This window comes from Cyanistes caeruleus, unplaced genomic scaffold (assembly GCF_971803275.1).
Source record: "Cyanistes caeruleus unplaced genomic scaffold, bCyaCae1.hap1.1 HAP1_SCAFFOLD_148, whole genome shotgun sequence".
NCBI lineage: Eukaryota > Metazoa > Chordata > Aves > Passeriformes > Paridae > Cyanistes > Cyanistes caeruleus.
Window position 1 is genome coordinate 256,559 of NW_028255942.1, and position 21,581 is coordinate 278,139.

At 50.1% G+C, this 21,581-nt stretch overlaps 1 long non-coding RNA gene across 1 annotated transcript; it reads left to right on the top strand.

The window, feature by feature from the left end:
• Positions 1–406: 406 nt before the first annotated feature.
• On the top strand, positions 407–6,395 carry LOC147645887 (uncharacterized). Its single transcript, XR_015282090.1, has 3 exons — positions 407–2,922; positions 3,017–3,250; positions 3,542–6,395. It is a non-coding gene; the product is annotated as an uncharacterized LOC147645887 (long non-coding RNA).
• Positions 6,396–21,581: the final 15,186 nt, after the last annotated feature.

Sequence of the window (21,581 nt, forward strand, 5' to 3'; positions counted from 1 at the left end):
AGAGGAAGAGATGGAGGTGGAAACGAAAGATTATATTGAAGAGATGGATATTGATCTAAAAGACAAGGAGGAAGACATGGTCTTGGGATGAAGACCGATGCCAGCAGCAGAACAGGCAGGTGCTCCCCACAGGCAGAGTGGGGCCCCTGCTGCCAGCCTGGGGCCGGGCTGAGCACTTCCTGCTCAGGGACACGCTAGCCCATGCACTGGATTCTGCTGGCCATCCCTGGCCTGGCCTGGGCTTGCTGTGGGCCACACAAGCCCTGTTCCAGTGCCTGGGCCACAGCCCCCAGCCAGGCTCCCTTCTGGCAGCAGAGTCCCACTGGGCCAGTGTCCCAGCCCGGCAGCACATGGAACACCCTTCCGTGCCTGACTGCACTGACCGTGCAACTTGTTTTTCTTCCAGGACTTAGGGACATCACAGACACAGATGCCACCCTGCTGTACATACGTTTTACAGTTGTTGTGTTCAGGACAGAGGTTTTAGAGTTTGTTTAAGTTGTCTGTAAATACGTTTCATAGAGTTTTGTTAGATCTGTTCTCAGGTAAATAGGTTCTATAGTTTGTTGTTGTGGTTGTTGTTGTTACCAATATTCTTACAGTGTAAATATGTGGTGTAGTTCATTCTTGTTCCTTTTCTTCTACAGATAAACAGTCTTTGATTTTCACACCCCAGTTCTCTTTGCATTTTCTTCGGGCACATTTGCAAAGCTGTGGGTTGTTTCGGGAACAATGCTTGCAGGACTCTAAAAAGAGTATCAAAACCGCTCTGCCACACTCTCAGCTGCTGCTGCTGCCCCAAAAAGCACTGGCTGGCTTTGCTCACACAATCACAGTTGTGGTGGCATTTCTACCACACCACAGGACAGCGATGTTTTCCCTCTTCTCCTGGAAATACCTACAGCACTTGTGGGTAGCAAGGCAAACATGAGCCTCTTTTAGTGGCCCTTGAAATTGGACATGTGAAATGAGGCACACAAAGCCACAGGCCAGCTGAACCTGGCATCTCTGAATGGGTCTTTACATTCTTCCCAGGAAGATGAATGGCAATCACTATTTTGGCAGGGAGGAAAGTGCATCAGCTAGCAATTTGCTGTAGAAAATGTGCTTTCTGCTCCTCTCACAGCCAAAACTCCTACCCATTTCTTGGAAGTCCTTCTTAGATAAGGACCGTGTTCAACTGAGTGACAGTGAAGCCAAATGGCAATGCCGCAATCAATTGTCCTGTACACAATCTCCTTCATCCACGTGGAAGGTTACTCACGGGCACACAAGAGGACGGAAGAAACCCAAATGCATCGTTGGACATAATAAAGTCAGACGTGTTGAGGGATGAAGAAATCTTGCAGAGATATGGAAAGCTGCCCTGAAAACCCAGTTCGGGGAGAGCCTGAGCTCTTTTGTGCTTCTAGGCCTGAAGATGCTCAGCAGCTTTCCCAGATGCTCAGCAGGCAGTAGGATTGTGCCTGAATCTGGCTCTGGAAATGCCAGTGCCTCAACTGAGAGCTGTGGCAAGGATTTCCATTGCATGGAGAGGGGCCACAGTCCTGCAAGAGTCTTTCAGCAGAGCAAACAGCAGCCTGGAGGGTGGGCAATCTGTACCACTGCATGCTCATCCTTCACCACAATGCAGAGCTGCCATGGATCACTTTTTCCATTTCTCCTGTTGGATATGTTTTGGAGAAGTTGTTCTAGGTGGCTTTGGATGGTGATCCAAGTAGGAAGCAGCCATTCGCCTGCTGTGATATCCTTACAACTAGTCCTAACTTCTCATTGCCTTTGGTTTGATTGGGGGTGTTTTATCTGTTTGTTTGATTGGTTTCTTTGGGTTGGTTTCTTTGTGTTTTTCTCTCTTTTGCTTGGAGTTTCTTTTCCTTTTTTAGAAATGACTGGTGAAGTTGGCACAAGCAAACTCCAGAAAACGTAAAGCAGGCTTGACTTCCCAGAAATTGCTTTTGGCTGGCTTTAGCTGCATTCCCCAGGATCACGATCAGCAGTAGATATTTGCAGGTTTTGCTCTGCATCCTCAGCCTGCCCAGGTGTTGTTCAGTGTTTCAGCAGTGGAGAAGACGATGGATATTTTGCTAAACCTCCTTTCAAACAACAAAACTTGGGTTAGCACGACAGAAAAGAAGAAAAGAAAATCTTCGCCAGTTAGAACAGAGCCAGAGTCCCACCATTTCCCCCTCCACTTCTCTTTCTTTTCTACATTTAGAGGTAAAGCTTCCATCTCCAAAAGCTTCCATCTCTCACTTCCTGATGTAGCCATTTGCTACCCTTTAGCCTTGACTGCCACGCATCGGACTGCTGTCCGTGTGGGGCTGGGGATGCTCAGCCTGGAAAGAGAAGGGGGCTGGCGAGGCCTCCCTGCAGCTCTAGGAAAGATGGGCACAGACAGGAGAAGCCTTTCAACTGCAGGAGTGAGCTTGAAGTTGGATCTAATGAAGCTGCTCTTTTCCACTCCGGCTGCTGGGCCACTGGCCCAGGCTGTGCACAGAGGCTGGGGATGCTCCATCCTTGGCAACATCCAAGGCCAGCTGGGAGCGGGGCTCTGAGCAACCTCTTCTGGGCGAAGATTGCTCCGCTTGGAACAAGATGGTCTTTAGGGTCCCTTCCAAGCCCAAGCACCCAGGGATTCCATCATTCATTCTACGGTCTCCGTTGTCCACTTCAGCCTGGGCCTGAACTCCTGGCGGTGATGTCACAGTGCACGCTCCAGCTAGAACTTCCAGCATCCAGCAACGGCCACAACACAACCCTTGGCTCCTTGTGCCAGCACGCTCTTCATTCACCCTGCTCCAAGCCTACCCCTGTCACCTTGTTGCCACCTGCTCCCTGATTCCCCCAGCAGTCCCCAAAGCTCCCCATCGCTTGGATTTTGCTCTCCATCCCTGCAGGATGTCTGCATTTGTTCCAAAAGAGGTATGCTACTATTCCACGGAGGCGGACACCCCGCAGCTGCCTGGCTGGGCTGGAGCTCTTTGGGACAGGCTGGGAAATTTTGCTACCTCTGCAGGCTGGCACAGACGGAGAGGAGGAGACGGACGTCGATACACAGACTGATAGAGAAGAAGCCATGGAAGTGGACGGAGAGGATACTGGAGAGGAAGAGATGGATGTGGATATGTACGAGACAGAGGAAGAGATGGAGGTGGAAACGAAAGATTATATTGAAGAGATGGATATTGATCTAAAAGACAAGGAGGAAGACATGGTCTTGGGATGAAGACCGATGCCAGCAGCAGAACAGGCAGGTGCTCCCCACAGGCAGAGTGGGGCCCCTGCTGCCAGCCTGGGGCCGGGCTGAGCACTTCCTGCTCAGGGACACGCTAGCCCATGCACTGGATTCTGCTGGCCATCCCTGGCCTGGCCTGGGCTTGCTGTGGGCCACACAAGCCCTGTTCCAGTGCCTGGGCCACAGCCCCCAGCCAGGCTCCCTTCTGGCAGCAGAGTCCCACTGGGCCAGTGTCCCAGCCCGGCAGCACATGGAACACCCTTCCGTGCCTGACTGCACTGACCGTGCAACTTGTTTTTCTTCCAGGACTTAGGGACATCACAGACACAGATGCCACCCTGCTGTACATACGTTTTACAGTTGTTGTGTTCAGGACAGAGGTTTTAGAGTTTGTTTAAGTTGTCTGTAAATACGTTTCATAGAGTTTTGTTAGATCTGTTCTCAGGTAAATAGGTTCTATAGTTTGTTGTTGTTGTTGTGGTTGTTGTTGTTACCAATATTCTTACAGTGTAAATATGTGGTGTAGTTCATTCTTGTTCCTTTTCTTCTACAGATAAACAGTCTTTGATTTTCACACCCCAGTTCTCTTTGCATTTTCTTCGGGCACATTTGCAAAGCTGTGGGTTGTTTCGGGAACAATGCTTGCAGGACTCTAAAAAGAGTATCAAAACCGCTCTGCCACACTCTCAGCTGCTGCTGCTGCCCCAAAAAGCACTGGCTGGCTTTGCTCACACAATCACAGTTGTGGTGGCATTTCTACCACACCACAGGACAGCGATGTTTTCCCTCTTCTCCTGGAAATACCTACAGCACTTGTGGGTAGCAAGGCAAACATGAGCCTCTTTTAGTGGCCCTTGAAATTGGACATGTGAAATGAGGCACACAAAGCCACAGGCCAGCTGAACCTGGCATCTCTGAATGGGTCTTTACATTCTTCCCAGGAAGATGAATGGCAATCACTATTTTGGCAGGGAGGAAAGTGCATCAGCTAGCAATTTGCTGTAGAAAATGTGCTTTCTGCTCCTCTCACAGCCAAAACTCCTACCCATTTCTTGGAAGTCCTTCTTAGATAAGGACCGTGTTCAACTGAGTGACAGTGAAGCCAAATGGCAATGCCGCAATCAATTGTCCTGTACACAATCTCCTTCATCCACGTGGAAGGTTACTCACGGGCACACAAGAGGACGGAAGAAACCCAAATGCATCGTTGGACATAATAAAGTCAGACGTGTTGAGGGATGAAGAAATCTTGCAGAGATATGGAAAGCTGCCCTGAAAACCCAGTTCGGGGAGAGCCTGAGCTCTTTTGTGCTTCTAGGCCTGAAGATGCTCAGCAGCTTTCCCAGATGCTCAGCAGGCAGTAGGATTGTGCCTGAATCTGGCTCTGGAAATGCCAGTGCCTCAACTGAGAGCTGTGGCAAGGATTTCCATTGCATGGAGAGGGGCCACAGTCCTGCAAGAGTCTTTCAGCAGAGCAAACAGCAGCCTGGAGGGTGGGCAATCTGTACCACTGCATGCTCATCCTTCACCACAATGCAGAGCTGCCATGGATCACTTTTTCCATTTCTCCTGTTGGATATGTTTTGGAGAAGTTGTTCTAGGTGGCTTTGGATGGTGATCCAAGTAGGAAGCAGCCATTCGCCTGCTGTGATATCCTTACAACTAGTCCTAACTTCTCATTGCCTTTGGTTTGATTGGGGGTGTTTTATCTGTTTGTTTGATTGGTTTCTTTGGGTTGGTTTCTTTGTGTTTTTCTCTCTTTTGCTTGGAGTTTCTTTTCCTTTTTTAGAAATGACTGGTGAAGTTGGCACAAGCAAACTCCAGAAAACGTAAAGCAGGCTTGACTTTCCAGAAATTGCTTTTGGCTGGCTTTAGCTGCATTCCCCAGGATCACGATCAGCAGTAGATATTTGCAGGTTTTGCTCTGCATCCTCAGCCTGCCCAGGTGTTGTTCAGTGTTTCAGCAGTGGAGAAGACGATGGATATTTTGCTAAACCTCCTTTCAAACAACAAAACTTGGGTTAGCACGACAGAAAAGAAGAAAAGAAAATCTTCGCCAGTTAGAACAGAGCCAGAGTCCCACCATTTCCCCCTCCACTTCTCTTTCTTTTCTACATTTAGAGGTAAAGCTTCCATCTCCAAAAGCTTCCATCTCTCACTTCCTGATGTAGCCATTTGCTACCCTTTAGCCTTGACTGCCACGCATCGGACTGCTGTCCGTGTGGGGCTGGGGATGCTCAGCCTGGAAAGAGAAGGGGGCTGGCGAGGCCTCCCTGCAGCTCTAGGAAAGATGGGCACAGACAGGAGAAGCCTTTCAACTGCAGGAGTGAGCTTGAAGTTGGATCTAATGAAGCTGCTCTTTTCCACTCCGGCTGCTGGGCCACTGGCCCAGGCTGTGCACAGAGGCTGGGGATGCTCCATCCTTGGCAACATCCAAGGCCAGCTGGGAGCGGGGCTCTGAGCAACCTCTTCTGGGCGAAGATTGCTCCGCTTGGAACAAGATGGTCTTTAGGGTCCCTTCCAAGCCCAAGCACCCAGGGATTCCATCATTCATTCTACGGTCTCCGTTGTCCACTTCAGCCTGGGCCTGAACTCCTGGCGGTGATGTCACAGTGCACGCTCCAGCTAGAACTTCCAGCATCCAGCAACGGCCACAACACAACCCTTGGCTCCTTGTGCCAGCACGCTCTTCATTCACCCTGCTCCAAGCCTACCCCTGTCACCTTGTTGCCACCTGCTCCCTGATTCCCCCAGCAGTCCCCAAAGCTCCCCATCGCTTGGATTTTGCTCTCCATCCCTGCAGGATGTCTGCATTTGTTCCAAAAGAGGTATGCTACTATTCCACGGAGGCGGACACCCCGCAGCTGCCTGGCTGGGCTGGAGCTCTTTGGGACAGGCTGGGAAATTTTGCTACCTCTGCAGGCTGGCACAGACGGAGAGGAGGAGACGGACGTCGATACACAGACTGATAGAGAAGAAGCCATGGAAGTGGACGGAGAGGATACTGGAGAGGAAGAGATGGATGTGGATATGTACGAGACAGAGGAAGAGATGGAGGTGGAAACGAAAGATTATATTGAAGAGATGGATATTGATCTAAAAGACAAGGAGGAAGACATGGTCTTGGGATGAAGACCGATGCCAGCAGCAGAACAGGCAGGTGCTCCCCACAGGCAGAGTGGGGCCCCTGCTGCCAGCCTGGGGCCGGGCTGAGCACTTCCTGCTCAGGGACACGCTAGCCCATGCACTGGATTCTGCTGGCCATCCCTGGCCTGGCCTGGGCTTGCTGTGGGCCACACAAGCCCTGTTCCAGTGCCTGGGCCACAGCCCCCAGCCAGGCTCCCTTCTGGCAGCAGAGTCCCACTGGGCCAGTGTCCCAGCCCGGCAGCACATGGAACACCCTTCCGTGCCTGACTGCACTGACCGTGCTACTTGTTTTTCTTCCAGGACTTAGGGACATCACAGACACAGATGCCACCCTGCTGTACATACGTTTTACAGTTGTTGTGTTCAGGACAGAGGTTTTAGAGTTTGTTTAAGTTGTCTGTAAATACGTTTCATAGAGTTTTGTTAGATCTGTTCTCAGGTAAATAGGTTCTATAGTTTGTTGTTGTTGTTGTTGTTGTTACCAATATTCTTACAGTGTAAATATGTGGTGTAGTTCATTCTTGTTCCTTTTCTTCTACAGATAAACAGTCTTTGATTTTCACACCCCAGTTCTCTTTGCATTTTCTTCGGGCACATTTGCAAAGCTGTGGGTTGTTTCGGGAACAATGCTTGCAGGACTCTAAAAAGAGTATCAAAACCGCTCTGCCACACTCTCAGCTGCTGCTGCTGCCCCAAAAAGCACTGGCTGGCTTTGCTCACACAATCACAGTTGTGGTGGCATTTCTACCACACCACAGGACAGCGATGTTTTCCCTCTTCTCCTGGAAATACCTACAGCACTTGTGGGTAGCAAGGCAAACATGAGCCTCTTTTAGTGGCCCTTGAAATTGGACATGTGAAATGAGGCACACAAAGCCACAGGCCAGCTGAACCTGGCATCTCTGAATGGGTCTTTACATTCTTCCCAGGAAGATGAATGGCAATCACTATTTTGGCAGGGAGGAAAGTGCATCAGCTAGCAATTTGCTGTAGAAAATGTGCTTTCTGCTCCTCTCACAGCCAAAACTCCTACCCATTTCTTGGAAGTCCTTCTTAGATAAGGACCGTGTTCAACTGAGTGACAGTGAAGCCAAATGGCAATGCCGCAATCAATTGTCCTGTACACAATCTCCTTCATCCACGTGGAAGGTTACTCACGGGCACACAAGAGGACGGAAGAAACCCAAATGCATCGTTGGACATCATAAAATCAGACGTGTTGAGGGATGAAGAAATCTTGCAGAGATATGGAAAGCTGCCCTGAAAACCCAGTTCGGGGAGAGCCTGAGCTCTTTTGTGCTTCTAGGCCTGAAGATGCTCAGCAGCTTTCCCAGATGCTCAGCAGGCAGTAGGATTGTGCCTGAATCTGGCTCTGGAAATGCCAGTGCCTCAACTGAGAGCTGTGGCAAGGATTTCCATTGCATGGAGAGGGGCCACAGTCCTGCAAGAGTCTTTCAGCAGAGCAAACAGCAGCCTGGAGGGTGGGCAATCTGTACCACTGCATGCTCATCCTTCACCACAATGCAGAGCTGCCATGGATCACTTTTTCCATTTCTCCTGTTGGATATGTTTTGGAGAAGTTGTTCTAGGTGGCTTTGGATGGTGATCCAAGTAGGAAGCAGCCATTCGCCTGCTGTGATATCCTTACAACTAGTCCTAACTTCTCATTGCCTTTGGTTTGATTGGGGGTGTTTTATCTGTTTGTTTGATTGGTTTCTTTGGGTTGGTTTCTTTGTGTTTTTCTCTCTTTTGCTTGGAGTTTCTTTTCCTTTTTTAGAAATGACTGGTGAAGTTGGCACAAGCAAACTCCAGAAAACGTAAAGCAGGCTTGACTTTCCAGAAATTGCTTTTGGCTGGCTTTAGCTGCATTCCCCAGGATCACGATCAGCAGTAGATATTTGCAGGTTTTGCTCTGCATCCTCAGCCTGCCCAGGTGTTGTTCAGTGTTTCAGCAGTGGAGAAGACGATGGATATTTTGCTAAACCTCCTTTCAAACAACAAAACTTGGGTTAGCACGACAGAAAAGAAGAAAAGAAAATCTTCGCCAGTTAGAACAGAGCCAGAGTCCCACCATTTCCCCCTCCACTTCTCTTTCTTTTCTACATTTAGAGGTAAAGCTTCCATCTCCAAAAGCTTCCATCTCTCACTTCCTGATGTAGCCATTTGCTACCCTTTAGCCTTGACTGCCACGCATCGGACTGCTGTCCGTGTGGGGCTGGGGATGCTCAGCCTGGAAAGAGAAGGGGGCTGGCGAGGCCTCCCTGCAGCTCTAGGAAAGATGGGCACAGAGAGGAGAAGCCTTTCAACTGCAGGAGTGAGCTTGAAGTTGGATCTAATGAAGCTGCTCTTTTCCACTCCGGCTGCTGGGCCACTGGCCCAGGCTGTGCACAGAGGCTGGGGATGCTCCATCCTTGGCAACATCCAAGGCCAGCTGGGAGCGGGGCTCTGAGCAACCTCTTCTGGGCGAAGATTGCTCCGCTTGGAACAAGATGGTCTTTAGGGTCCCTTCCAAGCCCAAGCACCCAGGGATTCCATCATTCATTCTACGGTCTCCGTTGTCCACTTCAGCCTGGGCCTGAACTCCTGGCGGTGATGTCACAGTGCACGCTCCAGCTAGAACTTCCAGCATCCAGCAACGGCCACAACACAACCCTTGGCTCCTTGTGCCAGCACGCTCTTCATTCACCCTGCTCCAAGCCTACCCCTGTCACCTTGTTGCCACCTGCTCCCTGATTCCCCCAGCAGTCCCCAAAGCTCCCCATCGCTTGGATTTTGCTCTCCATCCCTGCAGGATGTCTGCATTTGTTCCAAAAGAGGTATGCTACTATTCCACGGAGGCGGACACCCCGCAGCTGCCTGGCTGGGCTGGAGCTCTTTGGGACAGGCTGGGAAATTTTGCTACCTCTGCAGGCTGGCACAGACGGAGAGGAGGAGACGGACGTCGATACACAGACTGATAGAGAAGAAGCCATGGAAGTGGACGGAGAGGATACTGGAGAGGAAGAGATGGATGTGGATATGTACGAGACAGAGGAAGAGATGGAGGTGGAAACGAAAGATTATATTGAAGAGATGGATATTGATCTAAAAGACAAGGAGGAAGACATGGTCTTGGGATGAAGACCGATGCCAGCAGCAGAACAGGCAGGTGCTCCCCACAGGCAGAGTGGGGCCCCTGCTGCCAGCCTGGGGCCGGGCTGAGCACTTCCTGCTCAGGGACACGCTAGCCCATGCACTGCATTCTGCTGGCCATCCCTGGCCTGGCCTGGGCTTGCTGTGGGCCACACAAGCCCTGTTCCAGTGCCTGGGCCACAGCCCCCAGCCAGGCTCCCTTCTGGCAGCAGAGTCCCACTGGGCCAGTGTCCCAGCCCGGCAGCACATGCAACACCCTTCCGTGCCTGACTGCACTGACCGTGCTACTTGTTTTTCTTCCAGGACTTAGGGACATCACAGACACAGATGCCACCCTGCTGTACATACGTTTTACAGTTGTTGTGTTCAGGACAGAGGTTTTAGAGTTTGTTTAAGTTGTCTGTAAATACGTTTCATAGAGTTTTGTTAGATCTGTTCTCAGGTAAATAGGTTCTATAGTTTGTTGTTGTTGTTGTTGTTGTTGTTGTTACCAATATTCTTACAGTGTAAATATGTGGTGTAGTTCATTCTTGTTCCTTTTCTTCTACAGATAAACAGTCTTTGATTTTCACACCCCAGTTCTCTTTGCATTTTCTTCGGGCACATTTGCAAAGCTGTGGGTTGTTTCGGGAACAATGTTTGCAGGACTCTAAAAAGAGTATCAAAACCGCTCTGCCACACTCTCAGCTGCTACTGCTGCCCCAAAAAGCACTGGCTGGCTTTGCTCACACAATCACAGTTGTGGTGGCATTTCTACCACACCACAGGACAGCGATGTTTTCCCTCTTCTCCTGGAAATACCTACAGCACTTGTGGGTAGCAAGGCAAACATGAGCCTCTTTTAGTGGCCCTTGAAATTGGACATGTGAAATGAGGCACACAAAGCCACAGGCCAGCTGAACCTGGCATCTCTGAATGGGTCTTTACATTCTTCCCAGGAAGATGAATGGCAATCACTATTTTGGCAGGGAGGAAAGTGCATCAGCTAGCAATTTGCTGTAGAAAATGTGCTTTCTGCTCCTCTCACAGCCAAAACTCCTACCCATTTCTTGGAAGTCCTTCTTAGATAAGGACCGTGTTCAACTGAGTGACAGTGAAGCCAAATGGCAATGCCGCAATCAATTGTCCTGTACACAATCTCCTTCATCCACGTGGAAGGTTACTCACGGGCACACAAGAGGACGGAAGAAACCCAAATGCATCGTTGGACATAATAAAGTCAGACGTGTTGAGGGATGAAGAAATCTTGCAGAGATATGGAAAGCTGCCCTGAAAACCCAGTTCGGGGAGAGCCTGAGCTCTTTTGTGCTTCTAGGCCTGAAGATGCTCAGCAGCTTTCCCAGATGCTCAGCAGGCAGTAGGATTGTGCCTGAATCTGGCTCTGGAAATGCCAGTGCCTCAACTGAGAGCTGTGGCAAGGATTTCCATTGCATGGAGAGGGGCCACAGTCCTGCAAGAGTCTTTCAGCAGAGCAAACAGCAGCCTGGAGGGTGGGCAATCTGTACCACTGCATGCTCATCCTTCACCACAATGCAGAGCTGCCATGGATCACTTTTTCCATTTCTCCTGTTGGATATGTTTTGGAGAAGTTGTTCTAGGTGGCTTTGGATGGTGATCCAAGTAGGAAGCAGCCATTCGCCTGCTGTGATATCCTTACAACTAGTCCTAACTTCTCATTGCCTTTGGTTTGATTGGGGGTGTTTTATCTGTTTGTTTGATTGGTTTCTTTGGGTTGGTTTCTTTGTGTTTTTCTCTCTTTTGCTTGGAGTTTCTTTTCCTTTTTTAGAAATGACTGGTGAAGTTGGCACAAGCAAACTCCAGAAAACGTAAAGCAGGCTTGACTTTCCAGAAATTGCTTTTGGCTGGCTTTAGCTGCATTCCCCAGGATCACGATCAGCAGTAGATATTTGCAGGTTTTGCTCTGCATCCTCAGCCTGCCCAGGTGTTGTTCAGTGTTTCAGCAGTGGAGAAGACGATGGATATTTTGCTAAACCTCCTTTCAAACAACAAAACTTGGGTTAGCACGACAGAAAAGAAGAAAAGAAAATCTTCGCCAGTTAGAACAGAGCCAGAGTCCCACCATTTCCCCCTCCACTTCTCTTTCTTTTCTACATTTAGAGGTAAAGCTTCCATCTCCAAAAGCTTCCATCTCTCACTTCCTGATGTAGCCATTTGCTACCCTTTAGCCTTGACTGCCACGCATCGGACTGCTGTCCGTGTGGGGCTGGGGATGCTCAGCCTGGAAAGAGAAGGGGGCTGGCGAGGCCTCCCTGCAGCTCTAGGAAAGATGGGCACAGAGAGGAGAAGCCTTTCAACTGCAGGAGTGAGCTTGAAGTTGGATCTAATGAAGCTGCTCTTTTCCACTCCGGCTGCTGGGCCACTGGCCCAGGCTGTGCACAGAGGCTGGGGATGCTCCATCCTTGGCAACATCCAAGGCCAGCTGGGAGCGGGGCTCTGAGCAACCTCTTCTGGGCGAAGATTGCTCCGCTTGGAACAAGATGGTCTTTAGGGTCCCTTCCAAGCCCAAGCACCCAGGGATTCCATCATTCATTCTACGGTCTCCGTTGTCCACTTCAGCCTGGGCCTGAACTCCTGGCGGTGATGTCACAGTGCACGCTCCAGCTAGAACTTCCAGCATCCAGCAACGGCCACAACACAACCCTTGGCTCCTTGTGCCAGCACGCTCTTCATTCACCCTGCTCCAAGCCTACCCCTGTCACCTTGTTGCCACCTGCTCCCTGATTCCCCCAGCAGTCCCCAAAGCTCCCCATCGCTTGGATTTTGCTCTCCATCCCTGCAGGATGTCTGCATTTGTTCCAAAAGAGGTATGCTACTATTCCACGGAGGCGGACACCCCGCAGCTGCCTGGCTGGGCTGGAGCTCTTTGGGACAGGCTGGGAAATTTTGCTACCTCTGCAGGCTGGCACAGACGGAGAGGAGGAGACGGACGTCGATACACAGACTGATAGAGAAGAAGCCATGGAAGTGGACGGAGAGGATACTGGAGAGGAAGAGATGGATGTGGATATGTACGAGACAGAGGAAGAGATGGAGGTGGAAACGAAAGATTATATTGAAGAGATGGATATTGATCTAAAAGACAAGGAGGAAGACATGGTCTTGGGATGAAGACCGATGCCAGCAGCAGAACAGGCAGGTGCTCCCCACAGGCAGAGTGGGGCCCCTGCTGCCAGCCTGGGGCCGGGCTGAGCACTTCCTGCTCAGGGACACGCTAGCCCATGCACTGCATTCTGCTGGCCATCCCTGGCCTGGCCTGGGCTTGCTGTGGGCCACACAAGCCCTGTTCCAGTGCCTGGGCCACAGCCCCCAGCCAGGCTCCCTTCTGGCAGCAGAGTCCCACTGGGCCAGTGTCCCAGCCCGGCAGCACATGCAACACCCTTCCGTGCCTGACTGCACTGACCGTGCTACTTGTTTTTCTTCCAGGACTTAGGGACATCACAGACACAGATGCCACCCTGCTGTACATACGTTTTACAGTTGTTGTGTTCAGGACAGAGGTTTTAGAGTTTGTTTAAGTTGTCTGTAAATACGTTTCATAGAGTTTTGTTAGATCTGTTCTCAGGTAAATAGGTTCTATAGTTTGTTGTTGTTGTTGTTGTTGTTGTTGTTACCAATATTCTTACAGTGTAAATATGTGGTGTAGTTCATTCTTGTTCCTTTTCTTCTACAGATAAACAGTCTTTGATTTTCACACCCCAGTTCTCTTTGCATTTTCTTCGGGCACATTTGCAAAGCTGTGGGTTGTTTCGGGAACAATGTTTGCAGGACTCTAAAAAGAGTATCAAAACCGCTCTGCCACACTCTCAGCTGCTGCTGCTGCCCCAAAAAGCACTGGCTGGCTTTGCTCACACAATCACAGTTGTGGTGGCATTTCTACCACACCACAGGACAGCGATGTTTTCCCTCTTCTCCTGGAAATACCTACAGCACTTGTGGGTAGCAAGGCAAACATGAGCCTCTTTTAGTGGCCCTTGAAATTGGACATGTGAAATGAGGCACACAAAGCCACAGGCCAGCTGAACCTGGCATCTCTGAATGGGTCTTTACATTCTTCCCAGGAAGATGAATGGCAATCACTATTTTGGCAGGGAGGAAAGTGCATCAGCTAGCAATTTGCTGTAGAAAATGTGCTTTCTGCTCCTCTCACAGCCAAAACTCCTACCCATTTCTTGGAAGTCCTTCTTAGATAAGGACCGTGTTCAACTGAGTGACAGTGAAGCCAAATGGCAATGCCGCAATCAATTGTCCTGTACACAATCTCCTTCATCCACGTGGAAGGTTACTCACGGGCACACAAGAGGACGGAAGAAACCCAAATGCATCGTTGGACATCATAAAATCAGACGTGTTGAGGGATGAAGAAATCTTGCAGAGATATGGAAAGCTGCCCTGAAAACCCAGTTCGGGGAGAGCCTGAGCTCTTTTGTGCTTCTAGGCCTGAAGATGCTCAGCAGCTTTCCCAGATGCTCAGCAGGCAGTAGGATTGTGCCTGAATCTGGCTCTGGAAATGCCAGTGCCTCAACTGAGAGCTGTGGCAAGGATTTCCATTGCATGGAGAGGGGCCACAGTCCTGCAAGAGTCTTTCAGCAGAGCAAACAGCAGCCTGGAGGGTGGGCAATCTGTACCACTGCATGCTCATCCTTCACCACAATGCAGAGCTGCCATGGATCACTTTTTCCATTTCTCCTGTTGGATATGTTTTGGAGAAGTTGTTCTAGGTGGCTTTGGATGGTGATCCAAGTAGGAAGCAGCCATTCGCCTGCTGTGATATCCTTACAACTAGTCCTAACTTCTCATTGCCTTTGGTTTGATTGGGGGTGTTTTATCTGTTTGTTTGATTGGTTTCTTTGGGTTGGTTTCTTTGTGTTTTTCTCTCTTTTGCTTGGAGTTTCTTTTCCTTTTTTAGAAATGACTGGTGAAGTTGGCACAAGCAAACTCCAGAAAACGTAAAGCAGGCTTGACTTTCCAGAAATTGCTTTTGGCTGGCTTTAGCTGCATTCCCCAGGATCACGATCAGCAGTAGATATTTGCAGGTTTTGCTCTGCATCCTCAGCCTGCCCAGGTGTTGTTCAGTGTTTCAGCAGTGGAGAAGACGATGGATATTTTGCTAAACCTCCTTTCAAACAACAAAACTTGGGTTAGCACGACAGAAAAGAAGAAAAGAAAATCTTCGCCAGTTAGAACAGAGCCAGAGTCCCACCATTTCCCCCTCCACTTCTCTTTCTTTTCTACATTTAGAGGTAAAGCTTCCATCTCCAAAAGCTTCCATCTCTCACTTCCTGATGTAGCCATTTGCTACCCTTTAGCCTTGACTGCCACGCATCGGACTGCTGTCCGTGTGGGGCTGGGGATGCTCAGCCTGGAAAGAGAAGGGGGCTGGCGAGGCCTCCCTGCAGCTCTAGGAAAGATGGGCACAGAGAGGAGAAGCCTTTCAACTGCAGGAGTGAGCTTGAAGTTGGATCTAATGAAGCTGCTCTTTTCCACTCCGGCTGCTGGGCCACTGGCCCAGGCTGTGCACAGAGGCTGGGGATGCTCCATCCTTGGCAACATCCAAGGCCAGCTGGGAGCGGGGCTCTGAGCAACCTCTTCTGGGCGAAGATTGCTCCGCTTGGAACAAGATGGTCTTTAGGGTCCCTTCCAAGCCCAAGCACCCAGGGATTCCATCATTCATTCTACGGTCTCCGTTGTCCACTTCAGCCTGGGCCTGAACTCCTGGCGGTGATGTCACAGTGCACGCTCCAGCTAGAACTTCCAGCATCCAGCAACGGCCACAACACAACCCTTGGCTCCTTGTGCCAGCACGCTCTTCATTCACCCTGCTCCAAGCCTACCCCTGTCACCTTGTTGCCACCTGCTCCCTGATTCCCCCAGCAGTCCCCAAAGCTCCCCATCGCTTGGATTTTGCTCTCCATCCCTGCAGGATGTCTGCATTTGTTCCAAAAGAGGTATGCTACTATTCCACGGAGGCGGACACCCCGCAGCTGCCTGGCTGGGCTGGAGCTCTTTGGGACAGGCTGGGAAATTTTGCTACCTCTGCAGGCTGGCACAGACGGAGAGGAGGAGACGGACGTCGATACACAGACTGATAGAGAAGAAGCCATGGAAGTGGACGGAGAGGATACTGGAGAGGAAGAGATGGATGTGGATATGTACGAGACAGAGGAAGAGATGGAGGTGGAAACGAAAGATTATATTGAAGAGATGGATATTGATCTAAAAGACAAGGAGGAAGACATGGTCTTGGGATGAAGACCGATGCCAGCAGCAGAACAGGCAGGTGCTCCCCACAGGCAGAGTGGGGCCCCTGCTGCCAGCCTGGGGCCGGGCTGAGCACTTCCTGCTCAGGGACACGCTAGCCCATGCACTGCATTCTGCTGGCCATCCCTGGCCTGGCCTGGGCTTGCTGTGGGCCACACAAGCCCTGTTCCAGTGCCTGGGCCACAGCCCCCAGCCAGGCTCCCTTCTGGCAGCAGAGTCCCACTGGGCCAGTGTCCCAGCCCGGCAGCACATGCAACACCCTTCCGTGCCTGACTGCACTGACCGTGCTACTTGTTTTTCTTCCAGGACTTAGGGACATCACAGACACAGATGCCACCCTGCTGTACATACGTTTTACAGTTGTTGTGTTCAGGACAGAGGTTTTAGAGTTTGTTTAAGTTGTCTGTAAATACGTTTCATAGAGTTTTGTTAGATCTGTTCTCAGGTAAATAGGTTCTATAGTTTGTTGTTGTTGTTGTTGTTGTTGTTGTTACCAATATTCTTACAGTGTAAATATGTGGTGTAGTTCATTCTTGTTCCTTTTCTTCTACAGATAAACAGTCTTTGATTTTCACACCCCAGTTCTCTTTGCATTTTCTTCGGGCACATTTGCAAAGCTGTGGGTTGTTTCGGGAACAATGTTTGCAGGACTCTAAAAAGAGTATCAAAACCGCTCTGCCACACTCTCAGCTGCTACTGCTGCCCCAAAAAGCACTGGCTGGCTTTGCTCACACAATCACAGTTGTGGTGGCATTTCTACCACACCACAGGACAGCGATGTTTTCCCTCTTCTCCTGGAAATACCTACAGCACTTGTGGGTAGCAAGGCAAACATGAGCCTCTTTTAGTGGCCCTTGAAATTGGACATGTGAAATGAGGCACACAAAGCCACAGGCCAGCTGAACCTGGCATCTCTGAATGGGTCTTTACATTCTTCCCAGGAAGATGAATGGCAATCACTATTTTGGCAGGGAGGAAAGTGCATCAGCTAGCAATTTGCTGTAGAAAATGTGCTTTCTGCTCCTCTCACAGCCAAAACTCCTACCCATTTCTTGGAAGTCCTTCTTAGATAAGGACCGTGTTCAACTGAGTGACAGTGAAGCCAAATGGCAATGCCGCAATCAATTGTCCTGTACACAATCTCCTTCATCCACGTGGAAGGTTACTCACGGGCACACAAGAGGACGGAAGAAACCCAAATGCATCGTTGGACATAATAAAGTCAGACGTGTTGAGGGATGAAGAAATCTTGCAGAGATATGGAAAGCTGCCCTGAAAACCCAGTTCGGGGAGAGCCTGAGCTCTTTTGTGCTTCTAGGCCTGAAGATGCTCAGCAGCTTTCCCAGATGCTCAGCAGGCAGTAGGATTGTGCCTGAATCTGGCTCTGGAAATGCCAGTGCCTCAACTGAGAGCTGTGGCAAGGATTTCCATTGCATGGAGAGGGGCCACAGTCCTGCAAGAGTCTTTCAGCAGAGCAAACAGCAGCCTGGAGGGTGGGCAATCTGTACCACTGCATGCTCATCCTTCACCACAATGCAGAGCTGCCATGGATCACTTTTTCCATTTCTCCTGTTGGATATGTTTTGGAGAAGTTGTTCTAGGTGGCTTTGGATGGTGATCCAAGTAGGAAGCAGCCATTCGCCTGCTGTGATATCCTTACAACTAGTCCTAACTTCTCATTGCCTTTGGTTTGATTGGGGGTGTTTTATCTGTTTGTTTGATTGGTTTCTTTGGGTTGGTTTCTTTGTGTTTTTCTCTCTTTTGCTTGGAGTTTCTTTTCCTTTTTTAGAAATGACTGGTGAAGTTGGCACAAGCAAACTCCAGAAAACGTAAAGCAGGCTTGACTTTCCAGAAATTGCTTTTGGCTGGCTTTAGCTGCATTCCCCAGGATCACGATCAGCAGTAGATATTTGCAGGTTTTGCTCTGCATCCTCAGCCTGCCCAGGTGTTGTTCAGTGTTTCAGCAGTGGAGAAGACGATGGATATTTTGCTAAACCTCCTTTCAAACAACAAAACTTGGGTTAGCACGACAGAAAAGAAGAAAAGAAAATCTTCGCCAGTTAGAACAGAGCCAGAGTCCCACCATTTCCCCCTCCACTTCTCTTTCTTTTCTACATTTAGAGGTAAAGCTTCCATCTCCAAAAGCTTCCATCTCTCACTTCCTGATGTAGCCATTTGCTACCCTTTAGCCTTGACTGCCACGCATCGGACTGCTGTCCGTGTGGGGCTGGGGATGCTCAGCCTGGAAAGAGAAGGGGGCTGGCGAGGCCTCCCTGCAGCTCTAGGAAAGATGGGCACAGAGAGGAGAAGCCTTTCAACTGCAGGAGTGAGCTTGAAGTTGGATCTAATGAAGCTGCTCTTTTCCACTCCGGCTGCTGGGCCACTGGCCCAGGCTGTGCACAGAGGCTGGGGATGCTCCATCCTTGGCAACATCCAAGGCCAGCTGGGAGCGGGGCTCTGAGCAACCTCTTCTGGGCGAAGATTGCTCCGCTTGGAACAAGATGGTCTTTAGGGTCCCTTCCAAGCCCAAGCACCCAGGGATTCCATCATTCATTCTACGGTCTCCGTTGTCCACTTCAGCCTGGGCCTGAACTCCTGGCGGTGATGTCACAGTGCACGCTCCAGCTAGAACTTCCAGCATCCAGCAACGGCCACAACACAACCCTTGGCTCCTTGTGCCAGCACGCTCTTCATTCACCCTGCTCCAAGCCTACCCCTGTCACCTTGTTGCCACCTGCTCCCTGATTCCCCCAGCAGTCCCCAAAGCTCCCCATCGCTTGGATTTTGCTCTCCATCCCTGCAGGATGTCTGCATTTGTTCCAAAAGAGGTATGCTACTATTCCACGGAGGCGGACACCCCGCAGCTGCCTGGCTGGGCTGGAGCTCTTTGGGACAGGCTGGGAAATTTTGCTACCTCTGCAGGCTGGCACAGACGGAGAGGAGGAGACGGACGTCGATACACAGACTGATAGAGAAGAAGCCATGGAAGTGGACGGAGAGGATACTGGAGAGGAAGAGATGGATGTGGATATGTACGAGACAGAGGAAGAGATGGAGGTGGAAACGAAAGATTATATTGAAGAGATGGATATTGATCTAAAAGACAAGGAGGAAGACATGGTCTTGGGATGAAGACCGATGCCAGCAGCAGAACAGGCAGGTGCTCCCCACAGGCAGAGTGGGGCCCCTGCTGCCAGCCTGGGGCCGGGCTGAGCACTTCCTGCTCAGGGACACGCTAGCCCATGCACTGCATTCTGCTGGCCATCCCTGGCCTGGCCTGGGCTTGCTGTGGGCCACACAAGCCCTGTTCCAGTGCCTGGGCCACAGCCCCCAGCCAGGCTCCCTTCTGGCAGCAGAGTCCCACTGGGCCAGTGTCCCAGCCCGGCAGCACATGCAACACCCTTCCGTGCCTGACTGCACTGACCGTGCTACTTGTTTTTCTTCCAGGACTTAGGGACATCACAGACACAGATGCCACCCTGCTGTACATACGTTTTACAGTTGTTGTGTTCAGGACAGAGGTTTTAGAGTTTGTTTAAGTTGTCTGTAAATACGTTTCATAGAGTTTTGTTAGATCTGTTCTCAGGTAAATAGGTTCTATAGTTTGTTGTTGTTGTTGTTGTTGTTGTTGTTACCAATATTCTTACAGTGTAAATATGTGGTGTAGTTCATTCTTGTTCCTTTTCTTCTACAGATAAACAGTCTTTGATTTTCACACCCCAGTTCTCTTTGCATTTTCTTCGGGCACATTTGCAAAGCTGTGGGTTGTTTCGGGAACAATGTTTGCAGGACTCTAAAAAGAGTATCAAAACCGCTCTGCCACACTCTCAGCTGCTACTGCTGCCCCAAAAAGCACTGGCTGGCTTTGCTCACACAATCACAGTTGTGGTGGCATTTCTACCACACCACAGGACAGCGATGTTTTCCCTCTTCTCCTGGAAATACCTACAGCACTTGTGGGTAGCAAGGCAAACATGAGCCTCTTTTAGTGGCCCTTGAAATTGGACATGTGAAATGAGGCACACAAAGCCACAGGCCAGCTGAACCTGGCATCTCTGAATGGGTCTTTACATTCTTCCCAGGAAGATGAATGGCAATCACTATTTTGGCAGGGAGGAAAGTGCATCAGCTAGCAATTTGCTGTAGAAAATGTGCTTTCTGCTCCTCTCACAGCCAAAACTCCTACCCATTTCTTGGAAGTCCTTCTTAGATAAGGACCGTGTTCAACTGAGTGACAGTGAAGCCAAATGGCAATGCCGCAATCAATTGTCCTGTACACAATCTCCTTCATCCACGTGGAAGGTTACTCACGGGCACACAAGAGGACGGAAGAAACCCAAATGCATCGTTGGACATAATAAAGTCAGACGTGTTGAGGGATGAAGAAATCTTGCAGAGATATGGAAAGCTGCCCTGAAAACCCAGTTCGGGGAGAGCCTGAGCTCTTTTGTGCTTCTAGGCCTGAAGATGCTCAGCAGCTTTCCCAGATGCTCAGCAGGCAGTAGGATTGTGCCTGAATCTGGCTCTGGAAATGCCAGTGCCTCAACTGAGAGCTGTGGCAAGGATTTCCATTGCATGGAGAGGGGCCACAGTCCTGCAAGAGTCTTTCAGCAGAGCAAACAGCAGCCTGGAGGGTGGGCAATCTGTACCACTGCATGCTCATCCTTCACCACAATGCAGAGCTGCCATGGATCACTTTTTCCATTTCTCCTGTTGGATATGTTTTGGAGAAGTTGTTCTAGGTGGCTTTGGATGGTGATCCAAGTAGGAAGCAGCCATTCGCCTGCTGTGATATCCTTACAACTAGTCCTAACTTCTCATTGCCTTTGGTTTGATTGGGGGTGTTTTATCTGTTTGTTTGATTGGTTTCTTTGGGTTGGTTTCTTTGTGTTTTTCTCTCTTTTGCTTGGAGTTTCTTTTCCTTTTTTAGAAATGACTGGTGAAGTTGGCACAAGCAAACTCCAGAAAACGTAAAGCAGGCTTGACTTTCCAGAAATTGCTTTTGGCTGGCTTTAGCTGCATTCCCCAGGATCACGATCAGCAGTAGATATTTGCAGGTTTTGCTCTGCATCCTCAGCCTGCCCAGGTGTTGTTCAGTGTTTCAGCAGTGGAGAAGACGATGGATATTTTGCTAAACCTCCTTTCAAACAACAAAACTTGGGTTAGCACGACAGAAAAGAAGAAAAGAAAATCTTCGCCAGTTAGAACAGAGCCAGAGTCCCACCATTTCCCCCTCCACTTCTCTTTCTTTTCTACATTTAGAGGTAAAGCTTCCATCTCCAAAAGCTTCCATCTCTCACTTCCTGATGTAGCCATTTGCTACCCTTTAGCCTTGACTGCCACGCATCGGACTGCTGTCCGTGTGGGGCTGGGGATGCTCAGCCTGGAAAGAGAAGGGGGCTGGCGAGGCCTCCCTGCAGCTCTAGGAAAGATGGGCACAGACAGGAGAAGCCTTTCAACTGCAGGAGTGAGCTTGAAGTTGGATCTAATGAAGCTGCTCTTTTCCACTCCGGCTGCTGGGCCACTGGCCCAGGCTGTGCACAGAGGCTGGGGATGCTCCATCCTTGGCAACATCCAAGGCCAGCTGGGAGCGGGGCTCTGAGCAACCTCTTCTGGGCGAAGATTGCTCCGCTTGGAACAAGATGGTCTTTAGGGTCCCTTCCAAGCCCAAGCACCCAGGGATTCCATCATTCATTTTACGGTCTCCGTTGTCCACTTCAGCCTGGGCCTGAACTCCTGGCGGTGATGTCACAGTGCACGCTCCAGCTAGAACTTCCAGCATCCAGCA